Source organism: Alligator sinensis, unplaced genomic scaffold (genome assembly GCF_000455745.1).
Source record: "Alligator sinensis unplaced genomic scaffold, ASM45574v1 scaffold76_1, whole genome shotgun sequence".
In the NCBI taxonomy this organism is placed as follows: Eukaryota; Metazoa; Chordata; order Crocodylia; family Alligatoridae; genus Alligator; species Alligator sinensis.
Window position 1 is genome coordinate 148,805 of NW_005841865.1, and position 25,659 is coordinate 174,463.

The window sequence follows — 25,659 nt, forward strand, 5'->3', positions numbered from 1 at the left end:
CTTCTTCACAGTTAGAGTGGCCAAGGTCTGGAACGGGCTCCCAAGGGAGGTGGTGCTCTCCCCTACCCTGGGGGTCTTCAAGAGGAGGTTAGATAAGCATCTAGATGGGGTCATCTAGATCCAGCACTCTTTCCTGCATATGCAGGGGGTCGGACTCGATGATCTATTGAGGTCCCTTCCGACCCTAACATCTATGAATCTATGAATCTATAAGACTTATCCAGTCCTCTGACTACTAACCCATGCTGCTCTTACATGTGGGCACCAGTAATACTGCCAGGGACAACCTTACTGCTCCTTACTGCAACAACCATGCTACTCTTACATGTGGGCACCAATACTGCTGCCAGCAGATCAAAAGTTAATACAGAGCTCTGGGTGTAAGGGTGAAGGGGGCAGGGGCTCGGGTGGTGTTTTCCTCAATCCTTTCAGTCAAAAGGAAGGGCCCAGTCAGGAGTAGATGAATCTGTAAATCAGTGCATGGCTGCACAGATTGTGTTGTGAGTAGGGCTTTGGCTTCATCAGCCATAGGCTGTTGTTCCAAGAAAAAGGATTGCTAGGAAGAGATGGTATCCACCTGATGAACAGAGGGAAGAGCATCTTCACAGACAGGATCACTAACCTAATGAAGAGGGCTTTAAACTAGGTTGGCTGGGGGATGGTGAGTAAAGCCCTGAGATAAGTGGGGAAATAGATGTCCTGGAGGAAGCACAAGGAGGAGGGGGCAACAGGAGAGGCCTTCTCATTCTTCCTGAGGAAGTAAGGCACTTGACTAGTTACCTCAGATGTCTGTACATGCATGTGTGGAGCCTGGGGAAGAATTGGAAGTCCTTGTGCAGTCACAGAACTCTGACATGATTGGAGTAACAGAGAGTTGGTGGGATAGCTCGCATGACTGGTGCATTGCTATGGATGGATGTCAACTGTTCAAGAAGGACAGGCAAGGGAGAAGAAGAGGAGGAGTTGCTCTTTATATAAAAGACTTGTATGATTGCTCAGGACTCCAATGTGAAACTGGATATAGGCCTGTTGAAAGTATCTGAGTCAGGGTCAGAGGGTACAGCAACAAGGATGATGTTGTGATGGGTGGCTGCTACAGACTACCAGACTAGAAGGATTAGGTGGATGAAGCTTTCTACAGACAGCTATAAGAAATTCCAGATCACAGGCCCTTCTTCTCATGGGAGACTTCAATCACCCTGACATCTGCTGGGAGAGCAATGCAGCAGGCAATCCAGGAGAGTGTTGGGAACAACTTCCTCATGAAAATGCTGGAAAGCCCAAATAGGGGCTGTGCTCTTCTTGACCTGCTGCTCACAAATGGGGATGAATTAATGGGGGACACAGAAATGGATGGCAATTTGAGCAGCAGCAACCATGAGAGGATGGAGCCCAGGACCCTGAGGAAAGGAAGGAAGGAGAGCAGCAGAGTAAGTACCCCAGACTTCAGAAAAGCAGACTTTGACTCACTAAGGGAACTGATGGGCAGATTCCCTGGGAGGCCAGCTGGAGGACGAACGGAGTCCAGGAGAGCTGGTTGTATTTTAAAGAAACCTTACTGAGAGCACAGAAACAAACCATCCCAATCCACAGAAAGACAAGTAAGTATGGCAGAAGACCAGCTTGGCTTAGTAGGGAACTGTTCAGTGAGATAAAACACAAAAAGGAACCTTACAAGAAGTGAAAACTTGGACAAATGACTGGGGAGGAGTATAAGAGTCTTGTTCATGCATGCAGGGATGAAATCAGGAAGGCCAAAGTGCAATTGGAGTTGGAGCTAGCAAGGGATGTGAAGCATAACAAGAAGGGTTTCTACAAGTATGTCACCAACAAGAGGAAGATCAAGGAAAGTGTGGGTCTTTACTGAATGGGAGAGGCAGCCTTGAGATAGATGATACAGAAAATGTTGTAGTACTCAATGCCTTTTTTACCTCAGTCTTCACAGATAAGGCCAGCTCCCACACTGGCAAAATAGATTGGGGAAAAGAAGAGCAGCCAACAGTGGCAAAAAAACCAGGTTATAAACTATTTAGCAAAGCTAGCTGTGTACAAGTCAATGGGGCTGGATGCGATGCACCCGAAGGTGCTGAGGGTGTTGGGTGATGTGATTGCAGAGCTGCTGGACATTGTCTTTGGAAACTCATTGCAAATGGAAGAGGTCCCAGATGATTGGAAAAGGGCAAATATAGTGGCCATCTGAAAAAAGGGAAGAACAAGCATCCAGGAAATTATAGACCAGTCAACCTCACCTCAGTCCCTGGAAAGATCATGCAGCAGGCACTCAAGAAATCCATTTCTAAGTACCTGGAGAAGAAGGGGGCTATTGGGAATGGTCAGCATGGATTCACCAAGGGCAAGTCATGCCTGACCAATCTGATTGCCTTCTATGATGAGATGACTAGTTTTGTGCATGTGGGGAGAGCAGTGGACATGATGTACCTTGACTTTAGCAAGACTTTTGATACAGTCTCCCACCTTATGGTTGCAAGCAAGCTGAGGAAATATAGGTTGGATAAATGTACTGTAAGGTGGATAGAAGACTGGTCAGATCTTGGGCTCAAAGGATAGTGATCAATGGCTCAATTTCTAGTTGGCAGCTGGTATCAAGTGGAGTGCTCCAGGGGTCGGTTCTGGGACCAGTTTTGATCAATATCTTCATCAACAGTTTGGATGATGGGATAATGTGCACCCTCAGGAAGTTTGCAGATGACAAACTGGGGGGAGTAGTAGATATGCTGGAGGGTAGGGCTGGGATTCACTATGACCTAGACAAATAGGAGGATTAAACTAAAAGAAATCTAATGAAGTTCAATAAGGACAAATTCAAAGTCCTGCACTTAGGAGGAAACAATCCCTTGAACTGGTGCAGTCTGGGGACTGACTACCTAAGCAGTAACTCTGTAGAAAAGGACCTAGCAGTTACAGGGGATAGTAAGCTGTATATTTGCCAACAGTGTTTTCTTCTTGAGAAGAAGGCTAACAGTATACTGGGCTGCATTAGTAGGAGAGTTATCAGGAAATTGAGGGGAGTGATTATTTCCCTCCAGTTGGCACTGTTGAGGCCACATCTGGAGTATTGTGTCCAGTTTTGGACCCCCAACTACAGAAAGGATGTGGACAAATTTGAGAGAGTCCAACAGAGGGCAATGAAAATGGTTAGTGGGATGTGCCACGTGACTTCTGAAGAGTGGCTGAGGGAAATGGGACTGTTTCATCTGGAGAAGAGAAGACTGGCCTGGGATTTAATAGCGGCCTTCAACTACCTGAAGGGTGGTGACAACGGCTAGGTGCAGATACTAAAAAAGCCTGAGGCAGAATCGATCTAAGTTATATGGTTTTCTGTAGGCAGCATAGTTTAGATTGGTAGTGAACAGTAAACACATACACCCTTTGGTGCAGGAGAACAAATCTTAGAACAGGTTCTGCCACTTTTAAACCAGTCTGTGTGTGCCAAACTTCTGTTATAGGTATAGACTGTTTTTCGATCACTTATACTGGTCCAAGTGTAGTGTCTGTACCTGGCAAAGAGGACATAGGTAAAAAGTTTTCCATGGTGGCAGATGACAGAACAAGGAGCAATGGTCTCAAGTCACATCAAGAAAAGTTAGGTTATATATTAGAAACAACTCTCAGTAGGAGGGTAATAAAGCACTGGAACAGGTTACCCAGAGAGGTTGTGGAATCTCCATCCTTGGAGGTTTTTTAGACCTGGCTAGACAAAGCATTGGCTGGGATGATTTAGTTAGGTATGGTCTTGCTTTAAGCAGGAGTTTGGACTAAATGATGTCCTGAGGTCCCTCCAACCCTAATTTTCTATGATTCTATGATTTGAGCTATATACTAGAGGTGCACTGATACATTAGTCGGATATCGGATTGGCACTGATATAAAGATATATTGGAAATTGGCCTGAAGTGGCTGATAATTTGACCAATAAATGACCCGTGCATGTGCGCAACCTCAGCACAGCATGTAGGCAGTGAGGAGCACAGCCAGCAGCATGGAGCGCTGTGTGCAGCTGGTAAGTCTGTTGTGGTGGAAGGGGAGAGGAAGGGGAGGTGCTTGGGGAGGCAGGTCAAGGTCCCTGTGGTGAGGATGGAGTGGGGCTGGAGCTGGAGCAGGCACTGCCCAGCTAGGGCAGGAAGGGAGGTGCGGGACAGAGCCACAGCTCATCGAGGGGGCATGGGAAGGGAAGGGGTGTGGCTTCCTGCTGCTGCATGCAGCTCGCTCAGCAGCTCATCCACTCATCCAGTAGTTCCCACTGCTGCTTCTGCGTGTCATCCAGGAGGGCATGGGGAGGAGGGGTGTGTTCCCCAGTTATGTGTGGGGTGGGCAGCGGCAGCACTGGGAGGGGGGCTATGGGGCAGCTATGGTGATTTTTGGGGTGGCTACAGCCCCTCCCCCAGTAGCCCCCTCCCAGTGCCACCACCACCCAGCAGTGTCAGGCCCAACCCACAGATGCAGCCCTCCCCACCCACGCCGCACACAGATGTGGGACACCCCTCCCCCCCATGCTCTTTAAGTGTGCATGCAGAGGTGAAAGTCATACACCCCACATACCCACTGGATGAGCCTTAGCTCCTCCCCACACCCTGCTCCACCCCAGCTGGCCAACTCCTGCCCCAGCCCCAGCTCTACTCCCTCCCTCACCATGGGGGCCTTGATCTGCCACCCCCATGCCCCTTCCCTCCCCCTCCCCTTCCACCACACCAGACTAACCAGCAGCATGCAGCTGTATCAGAAATCAGATTGGTATCGGCCGATATGATATGCCTCTTTAAAAATTTACTATTGGTATCAGCCCCCAAAATCTCTATTGGTGCACCTCTACCATATACCTGATAGTACTGTACACACCAACTCAGTGAACCATAACATACCTGATGACCTTGGTGTCCCTGGAAACCAGCTCAGATTTCAAATATGATACACTGTGAGCTTGCTTACAAAGAATAGATAAAGGATTTTTCACAGATGTTAGCAAATCATTGCAAATAACAGATAGGCCTGAGAAAACTGCAGTTTGTTCAGTTTATTTGAGGACAACTTCTAACTGGAAAAAAAGAGAAGTCAAGGAATAAATTAATTGCTAGAATCTCTCTACACTTGGACATAGTCCAACTTAGTGACTTTAAGTGTAACTATATGTGCGACAGAACTTGGCCTTATATGATTCCTTTTCATTCTTACATCAGAAGCTTATAGAGGTTTGAGTCTTCCAGGGATTGAAACCACTCTGGTTGTCCTCCATAAATGCTTTTTCCAATACTGATAACGGTTGACATTATCACATAACAAAACATGTCTGCTAAGGGTAGTACAGGTCAAAGGAGAGGTCATTGGTCTTATAGCCAGTGTCTGCTTTCAGTGGTCTTTGAGTAATGGTCAAAAAATATTTCCCATTTGATGACCAGGGTGGTCATGTGAAAGGCACTAGTCTCACAAACCAGTTCCTAGTAGACAAATGTCACTATTGCAGTGACCACCAATATATGTGGCCTTATCCAGCACTCTTACAGCTATCTCAGGCAAGAACCCGTTGGCTGATGTCTGACCTTAAAAATGGGTCATTTTTCCTGGCTTCAGCAAATAAATTTGGTGGGTGGGAAATGAGGTCAGGGGAGTGTACTGCATTTTTGGCAATACTGTACATGTTTCTGTGGCTGCTTTCCAGGCCTGTAAATTCAGGACCCTGCATTCATGAGAAATGTACAAAAGTCTTGATCCAAAAATTGCTGTAGTGAGTTGCAGTTTTACCACTGACTGCAATGGGCTTTGGATCAGGCCTTCAGTACTGCTCCTTCTCCTGCTAATAATTAATAATTAAATGAAAAGGACTGGCAAAGTTTTCCAAGCACTGTAAACAAACATGTTTCTACTATGAAGTGCATTTAATGGAGTTTTGCAGCATTGGTCTCCCGGGCAAACATATTAGTCTCTGCTTTCCCTCCCTGTCCTTAATGGCCACAGCCAGGGGGATAGGTTTGAACTGCGGAGGAGGCTGGTTTTTATCCTCCTTGAGTGGAGAGGCATAAATTGGCATTCCGTATCATCATAAAAAAATTCCCAGCAATTATTAAAAGATTCTTATCTCTTGCTCCCTACATGGATAATGAGATCCCTCTCTGCTGGACTGAGACAGCCTGTCTCTCAGCTCACTTAATGAAATGGACCCAGGTTTGCAAATTAGCATAGCCCTGACTCCAAATGTAACCTCTTGTTGTCTAGTTGTACATCAAGGCTCCTGGCTTCTGTCGGTTCTTATTAACACCCTGTAATCATGTCAGCCCTCTATAGTTTTCATTTCCTGTTTCCTTTTACAAATTTGCTTTCAAGTTATGAGTGCTTTTTTAGATTTTTTGGGGGGTGGGGGTGAGGGGGCTCTGAGTGTTATTTCTAATTTCATTGGTAACATTAATAATACTTTACCAGCTAGTGTATTAGGCATCCAAGAGACTTGAGTTCTGTTCCTATCTCTGCCACAGACCTTCTGCGTGACCTCAGGCAATTCTCCCCATCTCTCTCTGCCTTTGTTTACCTTCCTAGGTTTGGTTGTTTCATTATTTAGATGATAAGAATTTAAAGTCAGAGATTGTCTCTTCCTGTCTGCTTGCACAGTGGTCCAAATGCTCAGGCATCAATGTCAGTGGAGGCTGCTATGTAATACAGCATTTATGGTAATAGTCATGTGCTCAACACTTCCCAATAAGTCAAAAGAATCATTCCTTTAAAACCTTTTTCTGATCTAAAACTTCACTGTTAAACCTTTCAAGCAATGAATAAAGATGACCTCTGCAGTGAATCTGACCATCCATTCCTGACCCAAAACATCTTGGAAAATGTCTTACTACTTTATCCAGTGCCCTGCTAATTATTTTTCACTTTCATGAATGCTAAAATTCACTCATACTTTAAAACAGAAAAAAGAACAGGGAATCTATTAGTTGAATGGATAATAAGGAGCCCGGTAGTATAAACTAGGGATTATAACTTTTTTAAGATTGTCATTGCATTTTCTCCTTCTTAAATCCACTGCAATAAACATTATTTACTGTTTATAACACAAAGGACAACTCTTCAATGCAAAGCTTTAGTGTCTGCCTTTTAAATGATTTATTCTTTTATCAAGTATTCATTTAAGAAGGGGTGCCCAGTAGGTAGGGCAATAACATCAGTGGTAGACTGCATAGCAGCAGATTTATTAATTTAATAGGTTTATCCGTTTTACAGTTCAGATAATCATATTGCACTAAACTGGTACACAAGGAGGTTTCACCTTATCTGACAGTTTTATTCTTGTATAAGTTAACAGGCACATTTTGTACTCCCTACCTTGTGAACTATAAAAGCTGTGCAAGGAGAGCTGGAAATGGCAGGCTAAATCCAAGGAGCATGTTAGCATTTCAATATCACAGAGGCCTAATCAAGAGGGAAGAATGAGAAACCCTGCTTCAGATATTTGTTGGTTGGTTAGTTGTTTCAGTAAAATGCCTAGGACACTTTTAGAAATTTTTCTAGAAGACACTTCTGCCAAAAAGTAGGCCTAAGCATCTTCTTTCACAAACCAGATTAGAAAATGGGTAGGTAGTTCCACTACAATAGCTCCTGATGTACACTAGTATAAATGAGATGAATCAGACCCTGCTAAAAGTACAAATAATGATATGTGTCATTGAAAACCATATTGACTAAACCAGGCAGTGCCAAACCCAAACATTGGAAATCACAAGTCACTGCTTCCAAAAATCATTTGTCTGAACTTAAAATTAGGAAATAAATTAGTTTTGTTTTCTTACAGGAAACTTTAGACCAAAAATAAAAACATGTCATTTTTCTTTAAAATTTCTATTTACTTTTCAACCAAAAAAGAAAAGAAAAAAAGGAGGAAAGAAGGAACAGCGTGAAATATGTAAATGAGATATAGAAGCATCATCAGCCAATTTACCATGAGGATGAGTGGCTACAGTAGTAATAGATATCCAAGTTGTAGTCATATTAGTCTAGAGGAAAATGCAATCTGGACTCATGGGACAGATGATATATTTTATTAGACCAACAAGATTTTTACAAAAAAAAAATTCTTTAATTGGAAGCTTCCAGGCACAAACACCCTTCATCAGGCATTGAAGAAAAGATTGTAAAAGTTATCCTGGGTAGAAATGAAAGTTCATATTTCATAGGATTTCACAGAGGAGTCAATAAATGGAAAATTCCTCTGGCAAGCAGGTCTTAGCTATTAAAGAGTCTCTCACCTCTCTTGTGAGGTTCTGTGATGATGCAAATTAGCTTGAACAAAGGCAGGAGCAGGATCTCCGGTTTCAGGTGGTCATAGTTGCTTCCTCCCTTTTTTGTTGGTCCTAAAATCTTATTGATCTAAAAAAAATATCATCTCTCCCATGAGCCCAGATTGCTTTTACAGTACTAATAAGTGTTTACAGTGTCTAATGATATTATCCCATCAAGCTGCTACTTCTCTAAAAAGCCTAATCTTTCCTATTTCCCTGCTTTCAGAAAAGGGGCACTATCTTCTCTGAAACGTTCTGCAAGTCTTTATTGTTGGCCATTAATGTTACAGGTTGGGATCCTTAATTATTATGAATTCACAGATTTCCCTGAATGCCTTATTAAGATTCTTGAGCAATGATTGATCATAATAAAAAAATCACCAATCAGCCCTAGCAATTAACATTAGTGAGCCTATTTGCATGTATCTGATAATTTATGCTACTGTTGGACAAAAGGACTTCTGCTGAATAGTATTGATTAAGGGAGAGAAGCCAGATGCGTCTTTCATTGGGATGTTAGACATTATTAGATAGGGCTATTAATGTATAAGAGTTTGAAGGACACTTCTGCAATCTGTCTTTATACAGAAGTCCTCCGACTACTTCTTGTTGGAATTTCTCAAGTATATCCTCACAAGGTTTCTCTAACATTGAGTCAAGGGATGGCGTACCTTAAAGATACTCTGACCTAGAATACATTTTTATGCCTTTGACCTTTTTTAACATAGATATTTTTAAAAATCCTGTACAAATAGTTGTATTATAATATACATTTGAGCAACTCATATTATCAGGAATATATGAAACATTCATTTATAGAATCTCTAAACTACAGACTGATTCCCAATTTAATTTTTTTTTTTTTTAAGATAAGTAAGCAGTCAAGTAGTTTCTAAATCTAGATGGACTGGTTCACCCAATGATACCTTTTCTCACATGTCCTCAAACAACAATGCATTACTTATTAGTGACTGTGCACTTATTTGTTGTGTTTCATATGACTCTGTCCTTCACATTCCCTCCACACACATCCCTCAGTGTATTTCTTTACATCTAAAGACCTCATCCTCTTTCCACAGAGGAGTTTTGCAATCACCTTCAATGGGAGCAGAATAAGAGCTAAATCTTGCTTGATATTAAATAAGCTCCCTCACTTTCATTTCTATTCTTTCTGGAGTTAAACTCATCTATAAATACAGCCTCTCCAAATCCTGTCCAGGGACTATTTGAGGTCTGGATTAACCAGTGACAACATCTGGTTTGTACTGAAGTTGGTTGGTAGTCATCCGATTTTGTCATCGAAAAGTTCAAAGGTTAATTGAAATCATAAGAGCAAAACCTATTCAACTGTCCAATTAATTATGCTCAACTCCCTTCCACCTCCTCCATTCTCCCATAAGTATCAGCAACTGACCAGTCATTGGTGAAGAAAGGATAAAGCTGCCACTGGCCTGCTGTCACTTATCTTGATGGCTGGTGTATGTTTTAAGGCTGAGTCACTGAAGCCAATAAAAATGCCTGCACTGGGGGGAAGGGGAGTTCATGTGATGGGGGAGTTGGTGACATCCCCATACATCATCTCCTAGCTATAATGTTAGGAGCTTTCATTGAAGGCTGGTAATGCTTTGAGATTTATAGCACGTGCACTTTGCTGAGCGTACTACTTTGCTTGAGAAAACTGTGACCATGTCTAATGGGATCCCACGATAAGACCAGTCACTCACTCTCTTAATCCTGCCTGAGGTTTACATGGATGTTCACCATGTGAAAAGAGTTAATGTTATGTTGAGCTATTAAAATACACCCTGCCTAGAAAATACTTTTTTATCTCTTCTTATCAAGTTGATATCAAAACAATGAAAACTATCATGTTTTGTTAAGCATATTTAATGGTAAGGGCTCATTTTCATAGTCCTCATGTGTCTATTCACTAATTATATATGCTGTATAGTTGCCAGACAGCCCGAGCCAAAAAAGAACTCAAATTTTGGAACTTATGATAAATCAGGACATTAAATCAAGGGCTAAATCCTCTTCCTATTGAAATTGGTGAACAAGAGTTCTCTGAATTTTAGAGGGACTTGCAAAGAACTCTTCTAATTTCTAATGAAAATAAAAGCCAACTGAGTGAATCTTATGATGGAAAAGTGAACAAAAAAGTATGAATGCTTTCATAGAGTAAGTTAAATTAGGGATTTCCTAAAAATTGAAGCAACCCTTATCAGTAGCCACTTAAAAAAAATCTTGGCCTATTGGATTTCCAAATCTCCCAAAGCCAAGATCCAATGTTCTTGATGACAAGATGTGGATATCTAGTCTCTGCCCTAGTTTTAACACAACCTTTCCCCAGTAGCATACACAGGCTTCCTCCTTTCTGGTGGCGGCTCTGCTTGGAAAGGAGATTCTGTATTTTGGTAAATCCCTATTTCTTAATCTATATTCTAGAGACCAGAACCATATTGTGGTAGGAGTTTTACAACGCAGAAGAAAAAAACAAGCTCTGCACCCAAAAGTTTACAAGCTAACTAACTCAGGTAACCTTTTTATCTGTTGCTTTTAACTCAGTTTAAGGGGACTCCTCCTCACTGATACATCTGTGCATTAATTCAGTGGGGCCTGTAGTAAATGCAGCTTAAAATGACAGCCCGGTTGTAATAATAAAAAATCTAACTACAGGAAGATGGATCTGTAAACAATTCTTACGAATAATTCTTCAGTATGTTATAAGTCAGTTGCCAGACATAATTCTTTACTAGAACTGGTAGGAACATTTTTTTTCCTTTGAAGTTCTTCCAAAGAAAATGAAATATCTTTGAGGTCTGTCCCATCCCCCTCCTCCCTCCTCTCCATTTTTTCCATGAAATCTTACATTTTCTAGTGGAAAAATGAAAATTGCAATTTTTTTTTTCAATTTTATGGTTGTTTTTGATTTTTAGAGAAAGAAAAGTATCTTTAGGTTTCAAAAATCCACTTTTGTGTTTTTGGTTGGAACCCCCCTCAAACATTTCAAGTTATTTTTCTTTCCAGGCAAATTTCCATTTAGAGAAAAGAAAACTTTTGAAAGAAACTATTTGGTACCTTTGGTTCCAAATACTTTTACTTTATAAAAGCTTCTCATCTGATTGGATAACAGTGTGAACATTTTATGAAACCATGCAAGTTGTCCCCTGTGTAATTTATGTGCTTGTGCTGTATGACTCCCATACAGTATTAAATGAGATGGAGCTAAATCAATCCACAGTGATTTCCTGTGAACAGCCATATTACATCTACCACCCATTTGTTCTTGGCTGGCTGAAAAGAAAAGCAATTTAAACCTATCATGGGGGCAAAATCCTAAGCAATCTGAAGTGCAAAAGTGTGCTCTATTTCACATTCATTTCATTCAAAGAGGCTCATGGAATGTGCCAGTTTCACGTGTCCCAGCTATTTAACTGAAACACACCCCAGCTTAATTTATACTGAGTTATCTTTAGCAGTTTGTAAACACTATTTCAATCAATGTAGGACTGAGCAAAATATGGGGGGGGGGGGGTTCCCCCTTTGAATAATTTTGATGGTAAGAAAATTATTCTTTTGGATTTTTTATTTTGTCACTGAAAAATTGAAAAGTTTTGGTTGGTGGATAATTTTCTATTTAAATTTGCCAACCCATGAAAATGTTGCTTTTTAACTTTTGGGGGGAAAAAAATCAACTTTTGACACAAGCTGAAACTATTTGGCAAAAATTCCCATTGAGCAAAAAAGCCTTCATCCATCAAAGTGCTCCAAAGTAAAAATATTAAGCAGTCCTAACAGAAACACACCCAAGATCATGGTGTGAATATTTCAAAAATGTTTTTCAGGAGCAGAGTTGCTATGCTAAAAACCAATCACTTGGGAGGGACGAACCACTGCATCGAAACTCTGGGGAGAGTGCAAGGAAGATTGAGGATCAGAGGGAAGGAGGAGTTGAAATTACATTGGCTGCTGGCAGATGAATTAGTTTCAATATAAGTTTTCAGCACCTGATTTCAATAGTGTTAGAGATTTCACCTGAACTTCAACTGTTTAGCTAGCTCAGCACTTGTTTATTATATTTTATACATATGTATATGAAGATAATTTCAGGAAATATGAATTTGCTGTGGATGTAGGTGGAAAATAAGTCTTTTCCATTCACTTGTTTTATGTTTCATAAAATCTCAGAAACGTTTCACAGCGGACCCTTATGCATGCAGATTGTTCCCACATGTTCCTCAAAGCTGCGCCCTTCCACAGCTGCATTCTAGAAACTCCGCCAAAAATAAAAGCCCTTATAAACACACCCTCTGCACCCAGCCTGTGCATAAGAGAGCATCCTAAAAAGGTCAGGTGTTGGTGCATGGTCACAAACACAAGTAATACACAGCATGTGTTCACTGTTGGGTGACAGCAGCGACGTCCAGCAGATTAGAGTCCTTAGGCACATGGCATAGAGATGGTTGAGCTCTGCTGATGCCTGAAATGTACTGAGGGTGGGGGGGAAAGGGAATTATTTTTAAATAGACTTTTTGCCATGCAGCTGACCAGCTGTAAAGATAAAGACATTTCTTGGAGATTGATATTAAACATTATATTCATTTCTTGGAGATTGATATTAAACATTATATTCCATATGCACATTTTAATAGTTGTTTGGAAATGGCATGCCTATCAGCCCAGGGGCTTATACTGGCATTTTGTTCCTGATTGACTTTATCTCCTCACAAGAGAGTAAGTCAAAGGTTATAGTTCAGAGGTGAAGGAACTTATCAGCAGCAGGTTTTTTCCAAGCTTTGGATAAATTGAAATCTACCTATTCTTGTTTTTAATGGAGTTGATTAGTTTCTGTGTACATATGTATAGACATTTGATGTTGATGTATGTACATAGGAGGTCAAAAGGCCCTATCCACTAAATGCAATATTTTTTTTCTGATATTAAAGATGGAACAGGAAAAAAAAAAACAATTTAAATGAATTATTTGGCAATTCCAAGTTAAGGTAAAAATGCTGTCTTTATCTTTACAGCTGGTCAGCTGCATGGCAAAAAGTCTATTTAAAAATAATTCCCTTTCCCCCCCACCCTCAGTACATTTCAGGCATCAGCAGAGCTCAACCATCTCTATGCCATGTGCCTAAGGACTCTAATCTGCTGGATGTCGCTGCTGTCTAAATCCCTTGTATGGCAGCTCCTTTTCCTTGGTAACTAGGGCACTTCACACTCTGATGTACACAGGTGGCTAGCCATGTTAATCTGAGGTCAGGCAGAAGGTGTGGCAGGGTGGGGGCTTAAAAACTAGCTGGTTCAAAAAGGCATGAGCTCTCAGAGGCCACAATGTACTTTGTCAGATGCTGTAAAAAACTCTCTAATGTGGTCACCCTCAGGAACACTGCTGTGGGGCAGAGCAGTGCTCTTATTTCCCTTGTACAGATGGGAAACCGAGGCACAGGGAGCTAGGGTGCAGATTTGTAAAGACTATGTTGTACTGGGACTACAACACTTAAATGTCTTTGAAAATCTGGCTGCTTATACTTTGTCCACTGTCACAGAGGGAGCCCGTGGTTTAGCATGGATTCGAACCTTTCCTATCCTTTCCATCCATTCTACCTTAAATATGCTTTGATACTTGAGCAGAGAACAGAGTGGCAGCATTTCTTCAATGAATTTGACCTATTTAATTTAGACCCTTCAGGCAGTATGAATGACACATTTTGGTTTTTGTTTATGTTTGCTTCTTTTTAATTTTCTTTTCTTTCCTTTCTCCTCTTTTTCTTGCTGTGGTAGACAGGAATGAAAACACCCAATATCACAATGCTTGCTATAAAATCATAACAGTTAACAACAGTGAAAGCAACTACCCTAGGTTCATAATACAAGTTTATACAAATTCAAACAGGGAGCAAAGAACATCAATAGTGAAGGGTAAGTTTGATTTTACACCAGTCTCCATTGTAGCTGTTTGTGAAGGCAGATATTTAAAGACACTTAAAGAAATAAATCCATGCAAAGCTCTGCTTCCTCTCATGCTAGTCTTCTTCATTGACGTCAGAGTAGCAGTACTCCCTACCCTTTACATCTTCTGAGTTAGGCTCCCCAAAAAATCATGACATTGCTTACGAATCAAGGGATTTTAAAACAAGCTAGTGTTGTGTTCTTTCTGTTTTACCTTCCGTGTTTCTCAGCAACAGGAAGGCTGGACCCTCCCTTCTCTTAAAGTGAAACCTGAAATTCTACTGTACTACCTAAATCCTAGGATCGAAGAATTTAATAAAAAATACCAAATATCATGAGACCTGTGATAAATTCATGACAATTGGCAGCAACTGAGAAGTTACACCCAATTTTGTTAGAGTAATTGAGATTATCAAGCTCTCAATTTTTTTTAACAAATTGTAAGGCATCTAGTTCATTTAAAGGAATCTTACCCAATTCCAGTGAACTATACTCTGTTTCCATATAAAACATGATATTTATTTGATAGACAATAATGTCTCCTAATAATTAAGTTAAAGCCCATTGTATAAATACAGAGTCAGATCAAGCCTGCATTTTCAAGTCTGCTGGGTCAGATGACCTGCAACTGAGAGTCCTGACAGAACTGGCTGAGCTTATAGCAGCACCACTAGCAAAGTTATTTGAAGAGTCATGGAACTCAGGAGCGGTCCTAGACAACTGGAAGAGGACTGATGTGGTGCCCATCTTTAAGAAAGAGAAGAGGGATGACCCTGCAAACTACAGACCAGTCAGTCTGACTTCAGTCCTCTGTAAAGTCTTTGAAAAATTTGCTAAGGAGGCCATCAATTACAAGCTGGTAACTAACGGGGTGTTAAAAAGCAACCAGCACAGCTTTGTTGAAGGTAGATTGTGTCTGACAAACCTAGTGTCCTTTTGCGACCAGGTAACTAGCCATCTGGACGAGGGACACAAGGTTTATGTCATTTACTTAGACTTCCGTAAAGCCTTTGATTCCGTTTCCCATGGGATTCTCTCAATCAAACTGGAGGGTACTGGGTTGTACCAGTCTACAGTGAGGTGGGTGGACAACTGGCTGAGAGGCTGATCCCAGAGAGTTGTAATCGATGGGATGGCCTCATTCTGGAGGGCCGTCTTCAGTGATGTCCCCCAGGGATCAACGCTTGGACCCAGGGTCTTTAATATATTTATTAATGAGTTGGATGAGGGGGTGGAAGGCTTAGTGATTAAGTTTGTGGATGAGATCATGAGGCACATGAGAGGATAAGGTAAAGATCCAGGATGACCTTGACAGACTGGATTCATGGGCAGAATTGAATCAGATGAGGTTTAACAAGGAGAATTTCAAGGTTCTTCATCTGGGTTGGAAGAACCCTCACCACAACTACACGATGGGTAGAGATCCACTGGCTGGCACAGCATCTGAACGAGACCTGGGGATCACAATGAGTCGGAAGATAAACATGAGCCAACAGTGTGATGAGGTTGCTAGAAGGGCAAATTCTGGCATGCATCAGCTGATGTGTGGCCAATAGGTCCTGGGAGGTGCTTCCCCCTCTCTATTTGGCATTGGTGAGGCTGCAGCTGGAGTACTGTGTCCAGTTCTGGGCACCGCACTTCAAGAAGGATGTAGATAAGCTTGAGAGGGTACAAAGAAGGGCCACCCATATGATTAAGGGCATGGAGGATAGGCCCTATGAGGAGAGACTCTGGGAACTGTGTTTGTTCGGTCTGTGTAAGAGAAGGCTGAAAGGTAACTTGATAGCCGCCTACAAGTAGGTCAGGGTAGAGCATCAAGATCTAGGGGAGGAACTCTTCAGGAAGGTATTTTAATGGAGGATGAGGACCAATGGACATAAGCTAATAGAGGGTAAATTCAGGTGGTACATAAGAAAAAGCTTTTTCTCTGTAAGGGTCACCAGAATCTGGAACACACTCCCAGCAGAGGCGGTGCAGCAACCTCCTTAGAGGTGTTCAAGATGAGGCTGGACAAGCACCTTGTTGAGCTCATCTGACTCCAATAACTTCCTGCCCATAGCAGGGGACCAGACTTGACAATCTTACAGGTCCCTTCCATGATTCCATGATTCTAGAGCCTCTGCTAATAAAACTGGTCCAGATCCAGTAACCTCAAAATTGTCATAACTCCTACACTCAAGTTTGTTCGGAATTCCAAAAGTTTCCTGCTGTCATAGGTTATATGATCATTGGGGTAAAATCTCTACTGGATGACACAGAGCTGTAGCAGTTTGCTAGGGCTGAGACTGTGGTCCACTGTATTTAGGAAGGTTGTAAAAAAGCATATTTCATAACTCTGATTAAGATAAAATGGAAAAAATATGTGATGCTTAGTGACCTGACTGAGTGTAAACAGTCTTTTGGAACCATTTTGGTTTGAAATAATCCAGCCTCTGTACTGTTCTTGTACACCAAGTGCACAGAGAGAACAAGCAATAAAACTCCAGATGGATTTTCTTTAAAACATAATGACTGTCCAGGTGCAAACCCCACTTTCCACAGTTAAATATTTCAACATGAACCCAGCATCTTCTGACCTGAACTATCGGTCAGTGATCTGTGCTGCTCTAGTAGAAAGAACAAGTGGGGAGTTTATGCTCTAGACCTTTATGTCCATTGGAATTTCTGCTGAAGTTGGCAACAGGGTTGCTAATTGGTGCTAATTATGGTGGTGGTTTTCTGAAGAGAACACACCTGCCTGCTGAGACCCATCAGTTCATTTCACAAAGGTAACCGAGGGCCTTTGTTTTTCTTCCCTTCACTTGCAAGAAAGCAAAGCAAACAAGCCAGAGAGCACATCCCCTCCCTTTCTATCACGTTGAGTGCCAAATTTCAGATCAGACCTTTATGGCTGAGTTGGAATGCAATGAAAACAGGAGCTTTATTATAATGGAAATGTTGTGACCTCTTTAGCAACACTCCTGATGTGATTCTAACACTGTACACAGCTGCTAAGAGCTTCCAAGGACTGTGGGTGGTGGGTGAACATGGGGGAAAAGGTGGTTTTAGCTATGCACAATATTTCCCATGAGAAATAAAGGGATATAGTCTCACCTCACTTATGTTTTTCCACATACATTGAGACAGGAACATATTTATATAACCCTAATAAAAGGGAACGTTCAGTAGCAAATTTTGCCTTTAAATAGCTACTGTTCTGCATTCCCTGGTCTTGAAACTCCTCAATTTCAACTCACACCCACTTACATTCTTTTGAAATATCCCTCAGCTTCCTAGTGACTTTAAGGCCAAATCCAAAGCCCACTGAAGGCAACTGAAAGACTCTGACTGCTGTGGACTTTGGCTCATGCCTTTAGAGCCTGGGTACTAAGGCAAAAAATGCAATAAATTTGATAGACAAGGCTCACTTGTTTTGGGTCAGATCCTGCTCCCCGAATACAAATGGAAGTGTTCTCATTGGATTTGCTTGGCTCTAATCCATTATATCAGACATTTTATAATCACAGTAGCCAACTCTGTGTAGTTCTTTTCATCAATAGATCTCAAGGTACTGCACAAAGGAAGGTAGTATCATCTTCTCCATTTTGTAGGTGGAGAATCAGAGGCACAGAGCTCCAAAGCTCCAGAGCCCCAGGCCCAAAGCAGGTCATCCAGGAGCCCAAGTCAGTACCAGAAAAAAGAAAAAAAACCCACCCTGAGGTGTCCAGAGTCCAAGTCCAAATTAGTTTCCACTAGACTGCCCTGTCTAGGGGCTGATCCTTCTAGGTGTTTCACAACTCCCAGAGCAGCGATTCTTAGCAGGGTGCCACAGCATCCTGGGGTACCATAAGATCCTTCGAGGGCTGGCACAGGAACTGTGAGGAGATAAGAAAATAAGTGCAGGCTCAGGGTGTCCCTGCTTGGATTGCACCTGCCCTCACTGCCTGGCTCCTCAACAAAGAGGTAAGCACCGAAATAAATCCATTTGTTGTAACAAGTTGCTGCTCAGTTGACAGACATTATGGTGGGATGCCTTGAGTCTGATGAGGGCTGCCTCATCTCTAAAAAAAAATGAGAGCTACTCAGCACCATAATCTCCTAGTGACTGGGAGCTGAAGATACACAGAGTCCTCCAGGATGGTTTGATCAGTAATAAACAGAGCCGCACTCTAGAAGAATTTTGTTTTTACCACCCAGAAATAATATTTCATGCTTGATTGTTTTTCCAACATTAATATTTTCCCTTTGACTCCTGTTATTTTGTTTCCAGTAGCAAACCCTTTCTTTTTTTTCCCCAGAGTTCCTCCAGCCTTCCTTGTAGTTTTTTTTCTTCTCTTCCCTCTTTCTTTCTCTTAAAAAACTATTTCCCTTGTTCAGTGAATGCATTGAGTGGATTTATGACCCATTTAGGCAGCATACAGTGGCACTGCTTTTACAGTCCAGAGGCAGAAGGGCTGTAAAAAGATTTACAGTTACACCAAAAGCCTGTTGCATGAAGCCTCCAGACCCAAATTAGACAAAGGGAGCTGGTCAGAGTGAGTGGCCAGTTAAAGAAGCTCGGAAACAAAAACAAATGAAATGGCTGTTAGCGGAAGGAGAAAAGTTCCCTCTTAACTGAGTGCTGCGGCTGTGGCAGCTCTGTTAATTTTGTTACGTGAAGCCTTTTTCCCCCCTGGTGTTGTTGTTGGACAGATTCCTTTTGAAAACACAAAGCTCAGGCCGGAGCAGCAGCAACTTCACACAGTAGTTGAGATTCCAGAGCCGATATTCTCAGGATGCTGGCAGCTGCTCTTTCTGCTGCTGCTGGGACTCTGAGAAACTCCAGAGAGCACAGCCCAATGATAACACTAACAATAGCAACCAGGGTGGAGCACTGGGGGCTGCATTGCATGCGGTTCATCCTGACACTCCAAAAAGTCAGCAGTCAGTAGGGGATGGTGAGTGCTGAGCCTTTGGGAAACCTAAGCCTCATTTAGGAGCCTAAATGGGTGCTTAGCTATTCTGTGGAGCTGGTTCTATAGGTGTACATAGGTGTACATTGGACCTGCTTGAATAATGCATTCAATTAATTACACCATCCTTTTCAAATAAATCAGACATTTTTAAAGTATTCAATTCTGGCTTGCGTGTGTGATGAGTGTAGATATGAATAAACACAGATTTATTTGTAAAAAGCCAATATTTCCCATTTTTTGTTGTAAATGTCAATATTTACATCCAAATATAAACAACCTGTAATTTTATTTTTTCATATTGCTGACATTGTATTAACTCTGATTTTCACAGTTTTAAGTTCTGTCCATGTTTCCTTCTAAATTTCACCTGTAGTTTCAACCAGATAGAGGAATTTTCATTTCCCATCTTGTTATGCAAGTCTTTTTGTTACAACAGCTGTGTTTCACTCTAGAGGTGGCTCCATTTCAGTAGTGGAGGGTGTAACTCCTAGTAATTCAGAGTGTATGTTGGCTATCCTCACAGAGCTCAGAGGGGAGTGACAATATAGAATTTGTAAGAATTTTTTTAAAGAACTTTTGGATCATTCTGTATGAACAACATTATACAAACATAGACTTTTAACTATTATTCTTTACCAGCCTATACCTTTAGTGTTAGTGTTTTATATGACTTCAGGAGGTTGACTTCAGGAGCAAAATAACCACATCCTCTTTCCTATTTCCTGTATAGGTTCAGTTATTTGTTTCTTTTGAAAAGAAATTCAAGAATATGGATCATTTTTGTAGTAGTGAATAAAAACAAGTATATGACTAGTGTTTGTTTTATGTCGGGAGAAACCTTTTAAAGAGAAGCTACACTGTAAAAACAGAATTCAAATATCATTTGTACCCCCATTAAACTATGAAAGATAATGATAATAGACAGACAGACATCCCTCACCATTTTTCTTCTCCCAGTTGGAATCCATATATGCACAAGTTTTCTTGCAGGCCTCAGAAAAAGCATATACATTGTTCTTTGTTATCTTTGTATACATTAGGGCTTTGCGAAACTTCGGTCCCTGATTCGATTCAGGGGAGATTCTGCCCGATTCAGTGGCCAAAACTCTGAATTGAATCAGGAGACCCTTTAATCTCTCCAAATCAAATTGGAACTCTCTGAATCAATTCAGAGAGATCTGGACAGATTCAGAGATTCAGACATAGACACAGCTTTAAATGTTTTTTCTACATAGCTCTAGGTAGCAGGCAGCTTGTGAATGCTGCAATGCTGGGGCGCATGGAGTGTTCCACAGAAACATGGGGGGCTCCACAGCACGCTTGGCAGCAGACCCAGAAGTGGACCAGAAGCACTTCCAGTCCACTTGCAGGTCCACCGGAGAGCACGCAGGGGGCCCCCTTCCATGCTTCCTGCATCTGGGGAAGCACCTGGGGTCTCCCCACAGCTGACTGCCAAGCCAGGGGCGGCATGGGAGGGTGCAGGGGGTACGCGGGGGGGGGGGGCACATGCTCCCCAGAAGACCTGGAAGTAGACTGGAAGTACTTCCAGACCACTTCTGGGTTCGCTGCCAAGCATTGGCGGGGGGGGGCTGCAGGCCCGTCGGGTGGTGGGCTCCCGTGGGGGCTGCAGTCCTGTCGGATGCTGCACTCCTGTGGGATGATTCATCCGCCCCAGCATTGCAGCATTCACGAGCCTCACCTGGTACCTTGAGGTATGTAGAAAAAACATTTAAAGCTGTGTCTATGACCGAATCGCTGATTCTCCGAATCAGCATCAAATCTTGAGATTCGGACTCAGCCGAATTGAACTGGGGACAGTGATCCAAATCAAATAATTGAATCACTCTCCCTGATTCAGGCTGAATCCGAATCGAATAGGGCCTGATTTGCGCACCCCTAGTATACATTGTAGTCTTCACCTTTGCATACATTGTAGGGTAGTGCTATGCAGCCCTGCAGCGTTGTCTTGCTAGTTGGCTTCCTTTATAATTTATGGTATATATGGTGCAGTATATACCTCAAGTGACCATTCCTTCAGGACACTGTTGAATCTCTGTGGCTACCCCTTGGGGATTTTCAACAGGAAGTTGAACTGTTATAAATTTAGCTGTCATAAGATGTTTTTCCCTTATGATCTCCCCTTCTCTCCTTCTCCTTTCTCTCATTCCTCTCCCCAACTATACAGCATTCCATGAACCCTATGGCTCTCATGAAAGCCTTCAAAAAACAGAGGCGGCTTAATTTTATTAGGGCTTGTTGAAATGTATACTTCAAAAACATTTTTATATAAAAATAATTTTGCCAATGATACAGGAATTGTCATTAAAATATTCATATTAGTTGAAATTTTTCAATATTTGAAACAAATCAAAACATTATTTTGAGTCCAAATGACTAGAATACGAGCAGAGGGTTTTTTCTTATTATTTTAATTTGCGCCTCCACCTTTTCTTGTCCTTTTTTTTTCTTTCCTTCCTTATAATTTTATAGGCAAGGATGAGAAAAAATATTTAACCCCGTGCCCGAACCCATAAGTGAATCAAAATGACACTTTTTTTTCACTTTGAATAGTTTGTCCAAAACGTATTTTGTGGCAAAAATGTTTATTAAAACAAGGAGGAAGGATGTTTTTGTAGTTGATATGTTGTATTGGACCAGCTGCATGGGTGGGATGGACTTAGACAAGTTTTTGAATACAGTGCATTCTTCTCTATTGGTTTGAGATTTGCTTACAAGTCAGAGTCTATATATTTGACCAGCCCTAGTCACTATCCCAAAACCATAAGTAACAAGATTTCAAAAGCTTACATTTTGTACCCAAAGATGCTAGGTTTCATAAACCAATGCAGTCAAGAGCCGTTATTAGTGAAATGTATTGAATACCTACTTTTTCTTTATTTGACTTTTTAACTTTCCAATCCTGTAAGCGAACTGTAGGCTACTGCAAATTATTCACTACTCCTTAGCCCCCTCATTCTCACAGGTGCAGAGCTGATATGCTTCTGTCAGCCTGGCTGCATGGAGGTGCTGGAGTACTGTGCATAGCTCAGCTTGGACAGCCACACACAGGGAAAAAATCACTTATAGACACTGTTGCTTAAGCTATTAAGCTGACTGAGTATTAAAAACAACTTTACTTAACCTAGGAGGCTGCACCTCTATTTTAAGCTACTTTTGCCTGTGTCTTCTAGGGTGTAACAGTCCATAAATAAATGCATTTGTTTCTTTAACTGGGTTAGCCTGAGTGTAGTTGTACTTCAAGTGCTGGCCATTGGGAGGAAGTGGTGGAACCATCTGCAGAGCCTTAGACAGCAGCAGCCTCAGGCACAGATAAATATAAGGAAGCAAAATAAGAACTGTTGTCAGACCAAAGGTAGGGATTTTGGGAAACTATCTCTGGGCATTATAGGAAAGTCTGAGCACTCTGATCAAAAGGGTTCAAGACTGGAAGATCAGGACGTATTCTCCATAGTAGCAGCTCTCCAGCAGAAGGGTTTTCTGACATGTGTAGTTGGAATTCAGAAGTTTGGTTTTGTGTTAACAGGCCCCTTAATCAGGATGTCTGTGGGGTTTGAATCCAGAACCTCTAGATCTGAAAATCATAAGATCCTAAGTTAAAGGAGAAGGCCCATTAGTTTGAAAGCCATATATGGGCTGCATGCTGGAGAGGGACATCAGACTAGATCCCCCAGGTGTCCACATGCCAAAATACCTTAAAGAAGCTTTTACAAAGTTCATTTAAACATTATCTACACTACTGATCCTCTCTAAGTTCATGCCCCTGGTCTGGGTCCCATTTCAAATTTCAGAATCAAATACCTCAAAACTCACTGCTAAATTCAGGCAAAGCCATTTCATTTTACCTAGGCTGGTGGAAAAGGCAAAACTCAGCTTCTCTTTGCACAATATTAAATTGAAATGGGTCATATTTTCTCTCCTTATTTTTGCTTAGAAGAGCTTTTCTTATCCTCTTTTCGTTTGGTAAAATCTAATGTTCAGAACTGTTCTGGATTGTACTAAACAGTTTCTACTTCAGATTGCATAGAGGTATCCAAGAGTATTAAAGTGCTATCTTTATTTTACTAGATGTTATCTTTATCTCTCAACTTCCCAGGCCAGATTCTGACCGCAGGGACATGGATGCAATTCTGTTGAATGATGTTTCTAAGATGGCAATCTGCTCTTTTGTTTTAGTTTTCCCAGGCAAGGTGAAGTGAAACAAGTCCACCATAGCCACTAGAATCCCAATAGTTGGAGGCTTTAGTTTGGTTGATAGAGATCCTCTGAACGCTGTTTGGTAATGGCTGCAACAGGATGGAGTTTAGGAACTGATCACCAACTGTCAGAAACAATAACAAGAGTTAGTGAACATGCTACAGCATAATGTCCAGTTACACTGATACAAATGTGATACAGTAGGTAGGGTATCCTGCCAAAACAGTGCTTAAGTATCCATTAATGGACATCATGGGTTCATTAAATAATTGATGTGTCTGTTGTATTTTTTTTCCTTATAGATCTTCCAAAGAATTTAGTTTCTGTTACTTTTTATTTCTCTACAACTTCTGCTCCCTGTAATGCTGCATTTGATCTTGGTTAGCTAGGACTTTGTTCCCTTCTCTGTGAGAGAGTCTCACAGTAATAACACTTTAGAGAGAACACTGTTATAGAGAACATTACATCCATACAACTCAAAGCACTTTGCAAAGTGAAGCATAACTTTAGTCACATTTTATAGACTGAGAAACTGAGGCACAGGTGTGTCTACACGTGCAATTAAGGCACCTGAATTTTCTGGCAGAAAATTCAGGTGCATTAAACTGTGGCCCCACACACATCTGAACGTTCACCTGTAGGGAGCAAATTTTCTCCCGACAGGAACAGTTCAGTCCAGGGCTAATCCTGCCCTGCTCTGCCCCCCTGCAGCAGCTAGGGGGAGCTCCAGGCTCCCCTGGGTGCCAGACCTGGGCTGGCAGGGTGCACAGGGGCTGGTCCTGATCTTCACGGGGTGGGAAAGAGCTGTCTTGCCTGCCGGACAGCTGCCACCCAGCCACATGGAGGTCAGGACCCATCCCAATCTCCATATGGCTGGAAGGCAGCATGCTGCTGAGCAGGGACAGCACTTCCCACTCCCTGTGGGCCCCTGCTGCCTAAGCTGACCAGGAGCAATTTGTTCCTAGTCAGCGTCTACATGTGCGCTTCAGCACATTAGCTTAATGCACTGATTTCTAGTACCTGTGCCTACAGGTACTAGAAAATGGTGCATACTTATCTACTGTGCAGTAATTGCTGTGCACATGGAGACAGTGATGCTTTACTGTGCATTAGATTAGTCTAATGAGCAGTAGTTTGTTTAATGTAGATGCACCAAGAAATCTAGGAACTTCCCCAAATGTATACAGCAGGTAATTTTAAGAAATGGGAGAAGAATCCATGCTTCCAAGTCCAGTACACAATTCATTGGATGATAATACCTCCTTTGAATGCCAACAAAATGACTTCAACTGATCTTAATGGCCTACTGTATAATTAGTATCTCATACATTGCTGGAGAGGTTAGAACAATGTTCTCAACTCAGGAGTCATGACACCCTGGGGTGCTACAATATCCTTTGAAAGTCGCTGAGAGATATAAGGAGATAAGCAAGGTGTGAGGAGATAAGCAGATAAGCACAGGCTCAGATTTGTCCCTGCCTGGCCCATCCCACATCCCCATTGCCTGGTCCCTTTACAAGGAGGTAAGCATCATAATATGTATAATGGTATTAGAAATTGGGTGCCAATCAATTAACCAAAGTTATGGAGGGGTGCCTTGAGTCCAGTAGGTGTGCCTTAAGTTCAAAAAGTTTGCAAGCTACTGGTTTGAAATGTGTTTGTAGTTACATATTTTTTTGAATAATTTAAAAATGGATATGCAACTCCAAGAAGGTTTTAGAATGATCATTCTAGGTGATCAGTAAGGAATTTTTTTCCCAACTCACCAAAATACTATATAGTTGGGTAGGCAGATTAAAGAATATTTTACACCATCCCCTGGAATGCCTGATATTTGCTAATAATGTGAGAAGGATGTCAAACCAAATATACCAGTCTTCCAACACAAAATAGCAACTAGTATTCTCATCTTCTTATCAGCTGTGCATGCTCTGTGGCTGCCAGAAGACACTTTGGCTTCATCTTGCACAACTCATGGATGAAGAACCTGATATAATGACACATTTTTATGTATTTGAAATAGGCTTCAGCCACAAATTGAGTGGGTAGATAAGAAATTCCTCAAAGTTTGAGGCTATCCAGAGCCACGATTTTGGTTTGGTTAGTTATTGGAGTTAATCGCTGAGTTCAGTTATGGATCCAAATCCGTATCCAGCTGAAAAATCCCTGTGAGTTCTTGGGAGCTTGGATGCAGGGTTTTGATGTGGGCTGCTCTTGTGCAGCTAGTGGATGTTATTATTTGTGCAGTTTGTATAAGCACCAGGTAGATC